General features: G+C 41.5%; 1 protein-coding gene across 2 annotated transcripts in view; it reads right to left on the minus strand.

Annotated features, from left to right (window-relative positions):
- tenm1 (teneurin transmembrane protein 1) overlaps nucleotides 1-12,691 on the minus strand; it is a 202,405-nt gene that overhangs the window by 28,553 nt on the left and 161,161 nt on the right. The window lies entirely within an intron of this gene.

The following is a 12,691-nucleotide window of genomic DNA, read 5'->3' on the forward strand; positions in this document are numbered from 1 at the left end:
TGTGAACTCTGAGGTAATTAAGATTTGTTTTTTTTTAACCGTCAAATATAATATTCATAAAGTATCATTCTTATTCATTCTTTGTTTGGTTTTCGTTAGTTTTGATTTTGATTATCAAGTTTCGAACACGTCACCAATTTTCACAGTAAATATATTTCTAAAGGTGCTACTGACATGAAATTTTCACCAAATGACGGTAACAACCCACATGTGCAAAGAAATCAAACCTTAGACGTCCATAAATTAAGTTTGGAGTTATATAATTGAATGACACAGGGAAAAATATTGGACAAACTTACTTAAATCTATTTAATACTTCATACAAAAGATATACAGTCATAATCATGGTGAGAACAGAGGCTCAAAGCTAGTTGTTTAAGTAAGAGTTTGTTCAACGCCTTTTAGCGAGCTTTTATTTCAAATGGTTGCATTTAAGTTTTGAGATTCATGCATCATACATAAATTGTGCTCAGTTCTGAAGATTATTTTACTGTGAGAAGTCGAATAAACTTTTGTTTGCCACAGAGCTTGGTTTCAGAAATGATTCAAAATCCATGGCTAACTCGTTTTTGGGTTGGCCTCCAAAAATGTAACTCTTGCTGCACTGTATGTCAGGAAGTGAGCTAGCACTGATGTTATTACCTCACTAGAAAGTGGGCAGCCACTGCTCATAGTTCCATATGATTTTTGGATTAATGTACAGAAACAGTTCATTTATTGTGTATAACTGATTGATTTTTATTTGGAACACATTTTGTGTTGAACATTTATCAACCACAAAACACTTTCCCTGCTGCCCTTTTCCTAGAAAGCACTGACATACAATGGTGAACATCATTTCATTCAACACACATACATGCACACAGATGAAAACACACTGGCTACAACTAGATTCACGAATTTCCTCAAACCGAGCAACCCCGAACCAGCCCTGGGAGTTATAAATCGTGGAGGTGAAGGGGGAGGGGGGTGGAGGGAGGGCCAGGGTCAGTGTGTTTGCTCCGGAGGCCAGAAGGTGAACTGCAGAGCTCTATCACCTCGCCCCTTCATCTTCCGTCTGACACAGACAGATTACACCGCCCACATGTCCTCCCCCTCCTTACCACCACCCTTCCTGCCTTAAACTCTCCCTCCCTGATCTGTCTCCTCTATTTGTGCTCCCTCTCCTTGTTGTTTTTGTTGTCATTTGCTGTTTTGTGGGATCACTTACAAGTGTATCAAATCAGTAGTCTTTGACCCTTCAATAATGACTGGGTGCTGCTTTCCTCATTTTGGCCTATTTTTTTTAAATTTATCGCTTTCGTTCTTGTCAGCCTTGCCATTTTTCCTCCTGTCACCTAGCATTATGCAAGAGGGACATCTCAACCCGCAGCGCAGTCTGAAATCCAGCACGTTCTCCCCGTTGTAACACCACTTTCAGATCCATCTCTTTCCTACTTTCCTTTCACTTTCCCATCTAAACCTGTCCCTGATCTTGGAGCTCATAAATCCTGCACAAGGACATGGCAGAGCAGCTGGGACTCTCAGAGTTTCTCTTCTCTCCTTGTATATAATGCTTCATCTCTGCTTTGCTTCCATTGACTTCCTTTTTAAAGTCCTTCTATTATTTCATGCCTTTGTTTGTGCTTTCTGACACCCTCAGCTACTAAATGGATGCCAATCTATCATCAACAACAAATACACAACAATGGAGAATGACAACTATTATCATTTGTTATTGGTGAAAGGAAGTTTTAAAAAAATTGTGTCAGAGAAGTTCACATACTCATTGTCATGGGCTGGATTTCCTTCTGTGTGGTGAATAAAACCTTATGCTGTGTTAAGTAAATTCACAGCTCCTCTATATAGCTGATGGATACACACAAGACATCGGAAGATTTACTGTACCTCCCTGGGTGGACGCGGGACTCTGATACTTGTGTTCAGAGGCTGGAAAACAGAGTGGTCAAGAAATAACTGAGAAAAAAACTCAACTCCACAGGGAGATGGACATTTGGCTGAAGAGGGGAATGCATTTAATCATCAGAGAAAAGTGAAGCAGACGGAGTTGTATTGACCTTAAAAGGAGAAAAGAAGAGGTGGGAAAAGACAATAGGTGTTGATGAGACAAAGGGACATGATGAGGAACACCTTCAATTAAGTATTACAGGGCAATCAGTCTCAAACAAAGAATGTCTTTGTTCTTTGTTCCTGTCAAAAGAATATCAGTGATATCAAATCACCCCCCCCCCCATACAATCTGATGTGATTAATGCCTTGGAGAGAGGTCTCAGAGCGCATCGGTGTTGATTACAGCCATTTGAGGAGAAGGAGCCACCAGGGATTTTTCATGTATGAGTGTGTGTGTGTGAGAGAGAGAGAAGGTGTATGGTGAGTGATGAAGTGAGAATGAGTAATGATAAAATAAGTTGTATATTATGTATCTTATTCTGCAGTAATAGACCCTTCAATAGTACCATGAGTGGTCATAAAAATTCAAACATAGCAGTGAAATTTTAGCCAGAGCCTTGTTACTTAGTACCTCATTACAATACAGGGTTCTTCCTCTGGCGTCACACACAACATCATAAAAATAAAAAAAAAAAAAATCAGAAAAATCAGAAAAGCTTAATTGCCAAGTATGATTTTACACATACGAAGAATTTGTTGTGGTGCTGTTGGTGCATGCAATCCAATAAATAGGACTGAAATGAAATAAATGGAATGATATCCATTATTCTCTATGTTTGTGAAAGAAAATTCAAGTTAAATATCTGTAATAATCAAGAGGACGTTCGACTTATCAATTTACCATTAGCCTGCACTCAGTAGATATGGTGGTGCCACATAACATCACTGCTAATGGGAATTTGTCATTAATTGGCAACTGACCAAAACCATTACAACCACTGTTTCCGCAAGTTCAAAAACAAGGGGTGAAGGTGATCTTCAGCAGGAAAGAAATACTTTTCTAAAGGCTTTTGTTGTTTGTTTTATAGCTTCAAACATGATTTAGATTTTCAATTCAATTCTGGAGCCAATGAGACATTCGCAGCAAGATGTAAGATGAAAAGATAGGGATTTAAGGACGTAGCAAAATTACAGGCCAACAACTTTGTTTGTCTGAAATGCAAAATGCGTATCAATAATTCTTTTTGTGATGTTTAACATTAAATGGGGCCAAAGAAAATAGGAGGGATTATTGATGTTTTTCCTTTATGCTAAAATGTTGATGGCAAAGCTGCTAGACAGCCCTCCTTCACACAGCAACTATCAGGCACATAAGTGCAGAATAAGCACAAAGGAAAAATATCTAAGAACTTTCATCCACCCACACAATCACAGCAAACAGGCACTATAAGTGAGCACAAGCCAACACACCTGTCAGACGGGTTGTCAGTCCATCGCAAGGCCAACACAAACAGACAGACAACCATTCACACTCACAGTCACACCTACGGTCAATTTAGAGTATCAATCAGCCTCGTCCCCTCTTGATGTCTTTGGACTGTGGGAGGAAGCTGGAGTACCAGAGAGAACCCACACAGGAACAGGGAGGACATGGAGACTCCACACAGAAAGATCCTGTGCTGGAGCCGGGACTCAAACCTGGAACCTTCTTGCTGTGAGGCAACAGTGCTGACCACTGCACCACCGCCCCCATCCAATCACATTTTGGCATAACGAGAAATCTTAATTTGGTACCTCAAAATAAGAACCCCTTATTCAAATGACTTAAATGCACTCATCAAGTTTGACATTGATTGAACGATCACTGAGATAATTGAGGAAAAGACAGACAAACACAGAGACAGAGATTTTTTTGCTTTGATGCTTGCAGAGATTTAACGACATTCAGCCACCTAGCAAGGCTTTTGTCACACGTCTCCTAGCTTTTTCCAGGAGCAACTACAAAATAAAGCAATCACCCATTAATAATGTACATGCAGAATAAATGAAACTGAATCAAAATCCTTCGTTTCAATGAGAATGGATATTTTCATCTTGTGCCCATCCAGTAATATGAATGGATTTGAAGAAAAATCATTGCTGATCCACAGGCCTGTCAGTCATGGAGGTGGCTTATGCTATTCATAATAACACACAACCTCAGTTTGAAGAAATATATGTTCAAATCACATTATGTGGGCTGTCTCAAATGCCACATTCAGATTGGGGCATATAACGAATAAGATTAAAGACTTATTTGTTACATACACCTATGCACATGCATGCACACATCAATTGAAAGTAGCCTGAGAAGCCAGTCTTTTAATCTGCTCTCCCATGTCACCCAGGCTCAGTGGGTGCTAATGATATGCACTAACATAGTATTACAGCATCTAATGATGCAAGATGAGGTTGATTATGGCCCATGGTGCCTCTGTCCTGTACTACTGTGTAAGTAGCTGTGTGTGACTGGACAATGAAAGCTGACAGATGGACAGTTACACCTGCAAAACTGGCCCCAGTGACAGACTACGGCCATAACATTAACCACATTAGCTGAGGTTAGCCTGGAGGGTTCGCTAAGTGCTCCAGTCTGAGAGTAAGTGAAGCTGTAGAACACTGGTCCCTTTCATCAGGTTTCCTTCAGGATGCACAATGGTGTTGTGAGCAGAAGTGACAAAATGTGTGCATTGTTGTGTGTTTGTGTGTGTGTGTGTGTGTGTGTGTGTGTGTGTGTGGTGAACAAGTTTGGTGCAAAGATAAGGTATGACACTTAATCTCATTGTGTGCATATGTAAAGAAAGAGCTGATAAATCAAAGTCTTCTGCTGAGAAATTAACAATCACACAACTTTGTTAAAGACACTGAGATGAGACCCATGTGCACCAGCGGGGAGAAAATAAACCTGCTCACTTGTATGTTGTATGTTTGTGTTTGTACTTGTGTGTGTGTGTGTGTGTGTGTGTGTGTGTGTGTGTGTGTGTGTGTGTGTGTGTGTGAGACACCTGTGTCAAAAAGTCAAGTCATATGAACTGTTCATGGTGTATGCTGAATCACCCACACTTACATCACACTCTCCAGCATCGGTACTGAAAGTGTTGCTGGTAATGGCTCTGAATTTTCCAAATCAAACATTTATCATCGATCAATACACAAGCAGATATCGCCATAAACAAGGATGGGTGTGTATTTCGGGTAGATCTTTGGGAAGCAGAAATAATTCATCTTGTCATCGTTAATTATTCATTGAGGCTTCACAGAACAGACACTGGCTCCGTAATGAAGTCTGAATCAGACACTGTAGCTCATCTAATTATCAACAGTTATACTATAAGTTTGTTAACATATAAACCCACATTAATTAATTATTGATAGCTGCCTTTTTATGAGCTGGTAGGTCCCGACGAAGCATGTATGGCTAGGCGAAAACTGGAAGGAGATTTAACAAATGCTGCATGCTAATTTTTGAAAGCGTGAACTTTTTTTTATTTAAATATGCGACTTGGCAGTAATTGCCTTGTTTGATAACAAAAGAGAGATCCAGAGCAATCACACAGGCAGCAGATGAACTCAATTATAAAAGCAATTGAAATGCTGTGGACTATAGAAAGCTCTGTGAAAGGCTGAGGGGTTTGGATCAGTGTGGAGCGTCTGCAGATTATGTCGCACTGCTCAGAACATCAAACAAACACAAGGAGGTCTATCAATAGAAGCTCTTTTACCAAACACGCCATCGCCACATGAAGGCAGTGATAGAGGAAACATGATCAGCTGAGAGGAAACAAATGCTTTCATGAGTTAAAAAGTGAAAGTGAGTTGAAAGTGAAACTACTATAGATTACAAATCTGTATGCATTCAGCCTTCACCTAAAAATTTTCCACTGAGTGAGAAGTTTTGATGGGGATTTTGCATCTGTGTGAAATCTTAGGGTGGACATCTGGGCTCTCTGAGAGCTGCAGGCAATAATGATACCCAGGTGAAAACATTTACTGTCTGTTCCCCCATCCCTAACCCCAAACCCCCCACCCCCACTGTCACATACCAAGGTTCAATCAGACTGCCAGGCAAAACTGCGCCTGCCACCATCACTGGTCTTATTCATCTTTCTGTCAGTGTGTTTAAACAATCAAGATAGATTCAACCCGCATGGGCACGCGTTCACTATCTCCCCCCCCCTCCACCTCCCAGATAAATTCCTCCATCTAGGTGTGTGTCTTGTGCATCCACGTAGAGTAAATGCAATTTATTCCCTGATGCTGGCATAGCTCCACTCCTCTTGTCAGCTTGCCAGGCTCCCAGTGGAGGTTGACAGGCCAGCTGCCAGCAGCGGCCATCTCAGCCAGTTAAAGGGACACACATGTCACATTTCCAATGATCACGCTGACGTTGTCAAACTGACATACCTTTAACAAGCCACTCATAACTAACTCGTTGTCCCATTCCTGGGAGATGCCCAGTCGGTTTGGGGACCTGTAGGGTGCCTATCAAAAAAACAAGAATGCATAAGCACTCCGGTTTGCATTAACGCAGCACGTTTGATGCACAGGCTCAGCCTTTGGCCTTGTGCCTGCATCTCTCATTGACTCAGGGCTTCATTACATACACAGTGAGCTTCAGTAATCTCTCTGAAGCTAACCTATGCAGTCCAACTACAAAAAAAGCTAGTTGCCAGTCTGTATAGTGTTTTACCTGATACATTACTTGAACAGAAGGGGATTTACAGGTAGAGGCTCATCTCAAGTCAGCATACGTTTGCTTACTCAGTAATGATACCAGCAACTAATGATATTAGCTGGGGTCTTTGACTAATCTTGACACTGAGTTGACAATGTCCCCATATAATTTCCTTCTAAGACCCATTTATCAGTTCAACAGTGATGTTACAGCCACATGTCATTGTGTTAATGACAGTTATCTGCCATCAGGGTAATTATGGAATAGGATCAGAACTTTGGTGCCCTATAAACATTTAGATGTACTACTGAAGCATTGAATATCAAAGCAGGATAGAAGCTTTTCAAAATTGCAACTTAAAGCTGTTATTGGTGATTATTTCATCTAATTCCCCAATTTCTCACATGTATCAAAAACACTTCCCGCGGCACAGTTTTTTTTAAAGGGTATTAATTAAGGTTGTCTGGTTCAGACACGATATCATTCACCATTCTGAGTTTTGTAAAAGACATTTTTTGGTCATTCTCATTCTGTTTGACAAATGCTTAAGCAACCTATTTTGTAAAAAATGAGTCACAAACAATGTCACCTCCTTATCCTGCAACAAAAGACCTAAGAGGGATTTCACACTAAAAGCTCAAAATTAGACAAGTTTAAAAAAGAAGAGGACTCCAACTTGTCTGGCTGAGACATAGTTTCCAGCCATAGCTGCCCTGAACTGAACTGTGGCTCCAAATACTTTTAAGTTAAGCTGGTTTAATGAATGCTAAGATAATTTTAATGATCTCTGAAACATGTATGTAACTCAACTCTCTTTTACTTGCAAATAATTATTTCTTGAGCACATTATGTCCATCTCAAACAGCATTTTGGAAATGAGCGATCAACCGTGGTGTTCTTGGGAAAGAAAAGGTGGTAGATTTGAGGTGGTGAACAGCCAACGAGTGACAGTACCGTTAATGCTAGTGAGCAAATGATTTATTTCCGTCCATAAACATACATACATGCTGCTGAACGCTGAAGACTGACTGATGGCTAATTGTCACACCCCTATTTGTTGAATTTTAGATTTTCAGATAAAAATATATGGAGAGTTTCTTTGCATTTTGTTGCATATGTATTGTAGAATAAGTGAGGGATGTGAGGAATGATCTGAATCAAAAGGTAAAACAGGCAAATTCAGTTTGACTTAAGGCTAATGTGACTGAATTGTTGGACATGGGCAGGTTAATTGTATAAGGCGGTGCAATTGCATTCAGCTGTATTTGTCACGTCTCACACAGAGTAGGTCCATGTCTTTATACTGTACATTTGTAGAGACCCAACAATGCTGCCATGAGCAAGCTTTTGGAGACAATGGTGAGGAAAAACTTACTTTTATCAGGAAGAAACCTTGAGCAGAACTAGACTCAGCGTGGGTGGCCATCTGTGATGACAAACCTATTTAATGTCAGGGAACATATTGCACTTTTCAACAATGTTCAAACTGCAAGCTGATAGTGCTTGCTGAAATACTAGTTTTCCTTCTGCTACTTCAGTATATAATATATTGTCTCTAATATTTGACAATGCAAACATGTTCTAAACTTCATTCTGTTGATTCTACAAGTGATGGTTTCTTTTTTAAAATAGGAAACATTTTGACATAAATAACATATGTCAGGTCTTTTAAACTTTGACATTCAATATTTGACATTCAGTCAGCATACATCACATGTATACACTCATTCACTCACTCACTCATGTATCACAATGCCCTACAGTAACAAGAGGCTTAGCATTTTTTTTCTGGTGACGGGTGAAAACTGGCTTTAAGATTTATGCAGTTCTGCCAGGTGTGCTCTGATAATTCTGCAGTAAACATACAAATAGGGTGTGGGCCACATTCATGAAATTCTTTTTCCTGTCATGTAAAAATTGCTCATGCACTCGACAAGTCCTCGTTGCACCTGTGTGCAGTGGGCTTTGCTTCATTCTCTTTCCTTGGCCACTGGCACAAACACACGGACAAACAGACACATAGACATCCAAACACACACACACACACACACACACACACACACACACACACACACACACACACACACACACACACACACTTGGCTTCAGTTTTGGGAGAAACAGATCTCTGGCAAAACTTCACATTATGGCTGCTCAGTCTGTTACACAAACGGCAGCAGATTGTGTAATTATCATGGTTGCTGCAGCTGTGGTAGAAATAGCATGACCCAGTGGCTCTGTTTTACATTATCATAGAGTATGCTGCTGTTTTCCTTGCTGTGTGATTAATTCATGTGTGTATCATTAATGCAGGAATGTCCAGGGGCAAAGACAAAAGCTCGGTCAATGTGAAATGAAATGAAACATGAGTGCAGGTTGTAATAAAATGGTGGGTACATATGCCGACGCTCACACAAAAAAAACCCTATCTTGGAGCCAAAAACAAAATTTGACTTATCAGATGTCCTTGTTTTGTGAAGTGGTGCTCTATTTAAACCAACAGCAACAGTGATAGTTGACCCTCTGAGAGAGAAGGCAGCCACAGGGTTTAGTTTAACATGCAAATGAGGCGTGGGACTCCTGCACGCTGCAGGATTTAGATGCAAAACACCGAGTTCTCCCTCCCTCTCTTAATCCATTCATTCTCTCATTCCCTCCATTTTTCTCCATCATACTATTTTTATTGTCCTTTATGCTCACTGACTTTCTTTCCCTTTGCTTCATTCTCAGTATCCATTTAATCCACTCTCTCTCACTTTCTTTCTATGCTTTTTGAAAACAATCACTCTGCACTAAATACTATGGGAGCCAGAGGTAGAATAACAATGGCATATTCATTTAAGTTATAACACGGAGCATTTGGCACAGAGGCTATACAGCCCTAGGAAATCTTATAACATCACTGCTGCAGCCAGCAAATACATTTTGGGAAGTAGCAGATTTAGGATACATGGAATGTTCTTATGAGAGCTTCTCTTTTATCATTCCACCATACACTGCAGTATAGCGACAGGGGACTGGTGTTTTCTCAGTCAATGTACAGACTGCTTCAGTTACTCTGATGAAACAAAACTATGATGTATATTGACATGTTCTCAGGCATTTTCTTAAACTAGCCCTTTGGCTGACCTACATATTTTCCATCCCATATAATACTCTGTTGTGTGAAGCCTGGCTGTGCTGGTCTGAGGTTGGTGGCCGACCTGCAATGCAGCACATGAAGCACATTAACCGCTGGCTGTAGTTTTCTTTTTAACCTCCTTGCTATTCAACATGCTAATAACCGTGACAAGTTTAAACTCCATCGCTTCAGTCGGTGCCCCGGCCTTGCTATCTCAACTCTGATGCCGTGCCTCGCAGCTGTGGCACTGACAGAGATGGAGACAAATATGTGTGGAGCAGAGAGAGAGAGAGAGAGAGAGAGAGAGAGAGAGAGAGAGAGAGAGAGAGATGTGGGGAAGAGACAAAACAGAGGACAGAGGAGGAGAGAAAAGAAAAGAGGAAAAAGAGGCCGATGGGGCGAGAGGGGCAAGAGGGAGAAATGTGGTGGCAGCGTGTCAGCTTCTGATAAGGGCATTAGTCTGCCCCCTGTGGGTCAGAGGGAGAGACTGACACGGCAAGAGCTCTCTCTCTCTCTCTCTCTCTCACACACACACACATACACACACACACAAAACCCTCTGAGGATGTCAGCTTTGCTGTCTGGGACTAGTCAACAAATAATAGATAAGACTCAAACAAGGCTAACACCAATAGCTAAACTCACAATCTGAGCTCCTCTGTCCAAACCTACATGTGCTTATTTTCACAAAAACACAACTGTTACTCACCATATATATATATATTAAAAAAGTTAGTGTTGTGAACAGAATGAGTCAAGAGATGTGAGGCAAGGCTGTTGGGTCTTGCGGGACTGGCGCTCTTTCATGTCAGACACAGGATCCATCGTAAATGGAGCAAGGCCTTTTATTTACTAAGCTAATTGACAGCAGAAGCACATGTGGAGCCAACTCCAAACAATGCTCCACATCTTGTTTTCATAAGTGAGTGTTTGAAGGACACCAGATAATCCCTGCAGCTTATGTTACAGAAAGACTGTAAACTTGAGCAGCAGCAGCAGCAGCAGCAGCAGCAGCAGCAGCAGCAGCAGCAGCAGCAGCAGCAGCAATGGTGCTGCAGCACTGGTGGTTAAATTAAAATTATGGATTACTATTTAACAACTGTTTGCCATGTGGTAACATGTGTCACAGCAGGTGGACTGCAGCTATATCAACACAGAGGCACAAGGATGATTCATGGATAACACGGGGAGAGACAGGAAAAATGGAGAAAAAGAGAGGAAGGCTCTAATTTGGAGCAAAGACCTCACCAGAGGACACAAGACAAGATCACTGCAAGAGAATCACAGAGACACTGCTTCAAAAAAGAGAAACGGACAGATATTTCTCTATGAAGTCTACCACGCGTTGGTGAGAGGGCGCAGGGAGGAGGAGTGTGGGCTGTGGCAGATGGATGACAGGGAACCAGGGGGCTTGAGGCAGAAATCTCCAGAGCCTTTATAAGCTGGTTAGTCAGAGCACAATGGCCACAGAAGAGTCTGTGAAGTGCAGAGAGTCAAAGAGTATAAAATACCTGAGCGTCAGTGAACAGGAGGAGTCTTGGGATAATTTCCTAATACTGAATAAAGTGAGAGAGACACAGAATGTTCTGAAGTGTACAGCGCACATACACTCAGTATAATAGTCTTCAGATCTTCTATCAAATTGAAGCAGGAATCAGGACTAATTTTGTTTTTCTCTAATTGTTTCCCCTCTCATCTTCTTGTCACAGGGAAGTTAGCTAGTTGAAGCTAGTTTGAACTGAGAACCAGTGACATTTGATGAATGGAGACATTTTGTTTATTATGCTTGATATTGACTGGCTGTCTGCCTCCTACATCAAATTGTAATGCGTGCACAAACTGAGTGTGACTGACAGGGGAGACCATGAAAGACTGTGGGGGTAGGCTGAATGACACACCTGGGGCTCAATCTCCTGGTCCACCCGGGAGGCCAGGAAGTGGCCACGTGTGTCACTAGTGGGGGCAGAAAACATATTATTTCCTTCTGGCAACATGTGTTTTTAGGCAAATAAAACCCACACAAGTCCATCATGGCCCTTCCAGGCTATTGGATGAAAAAAAATGTGTACAGAAGGTCATCAAGTACTTGCCAATCAGAGGCAGAGTAAAGATGAGAAGGGGATACACCCCCCTCTATGTCCATTGCCTCCTTGGTTTAGAAAAAAATTAAGACACCCAGAGCCCTTTTTAAGCAATCTAAGGTGCCATGCGGATGGCCAGTTGGGCTCAGCTTCATTTTAGTATTTAGAGAGTGTGTAATCATAGCATAAACTATGGCACACAGTGCTACAAGGCGGACATAAAGACACCTAATTATTCATAGTTGTGTTTCGGGTGTGACACTAATCAAACCCTTCAAAGTGCCTTGTGTTATTCCCTTTCGCTTATTGCGGGTTATTTTTAGAACGTAACTTGCGTGATTATCGAGGGACCACTGTTATACACAATTATCCTTTTTGGTAGGGAGCTCAAAATGCAGTATTATCAGAGTTGGCAATCTGTGAAGGTACAGGGGGTACAGGGGTCGGCGACCTTTACTACTCTAACAGCCATTTGGACCCGTTTCCCACAGTGAAGAAAACACTGGGAGTCACAAAACCCTTTTGACATTTAAAATGAAACGATGGTGCAGTGGTCAGCACTGTCACCTCATCGTAAGAAGGTTCTGGGTTCGAGTCCCGGCTCAGGCACAGGATCTTTCTGTGTGGAGTCTCCATGTTCTCCCTGTTCCTGTGTGGGTTCTCTCTGGTACTCCAGCTTCCTCCCACAGTCCAAAGACATCAAGAGGGGACGAGGCTGATTGATACTCTAAATTGACCGTAGGTGTGACTGTGAGTGTGAATGGTTGTCTGTCTCTATGTGTTGACCCTGTGATGAACTGGCGACCCGTCCAGGGTGAACCCCACCTCTATCGATTATCAAATTCGTTGCCAAACGAATTTGATTATTGATAATTCATCGGCAAA

This window comes from Aulostomus chinensis, chromosome 13 (assembly GCF_037954235.1).
Source record: "Aulostomus chinensis isolate RoL2024-O1b breed Wild chromosome 13, RoL_Achi_v1.0, whole genome shotgun sequence".
NCBI lineage: Eukaryota > Metazoa > Chordata > Actinopteri > Syngnathiformes > Aulostomidae > Aulostomus > Aulostomus chinensis.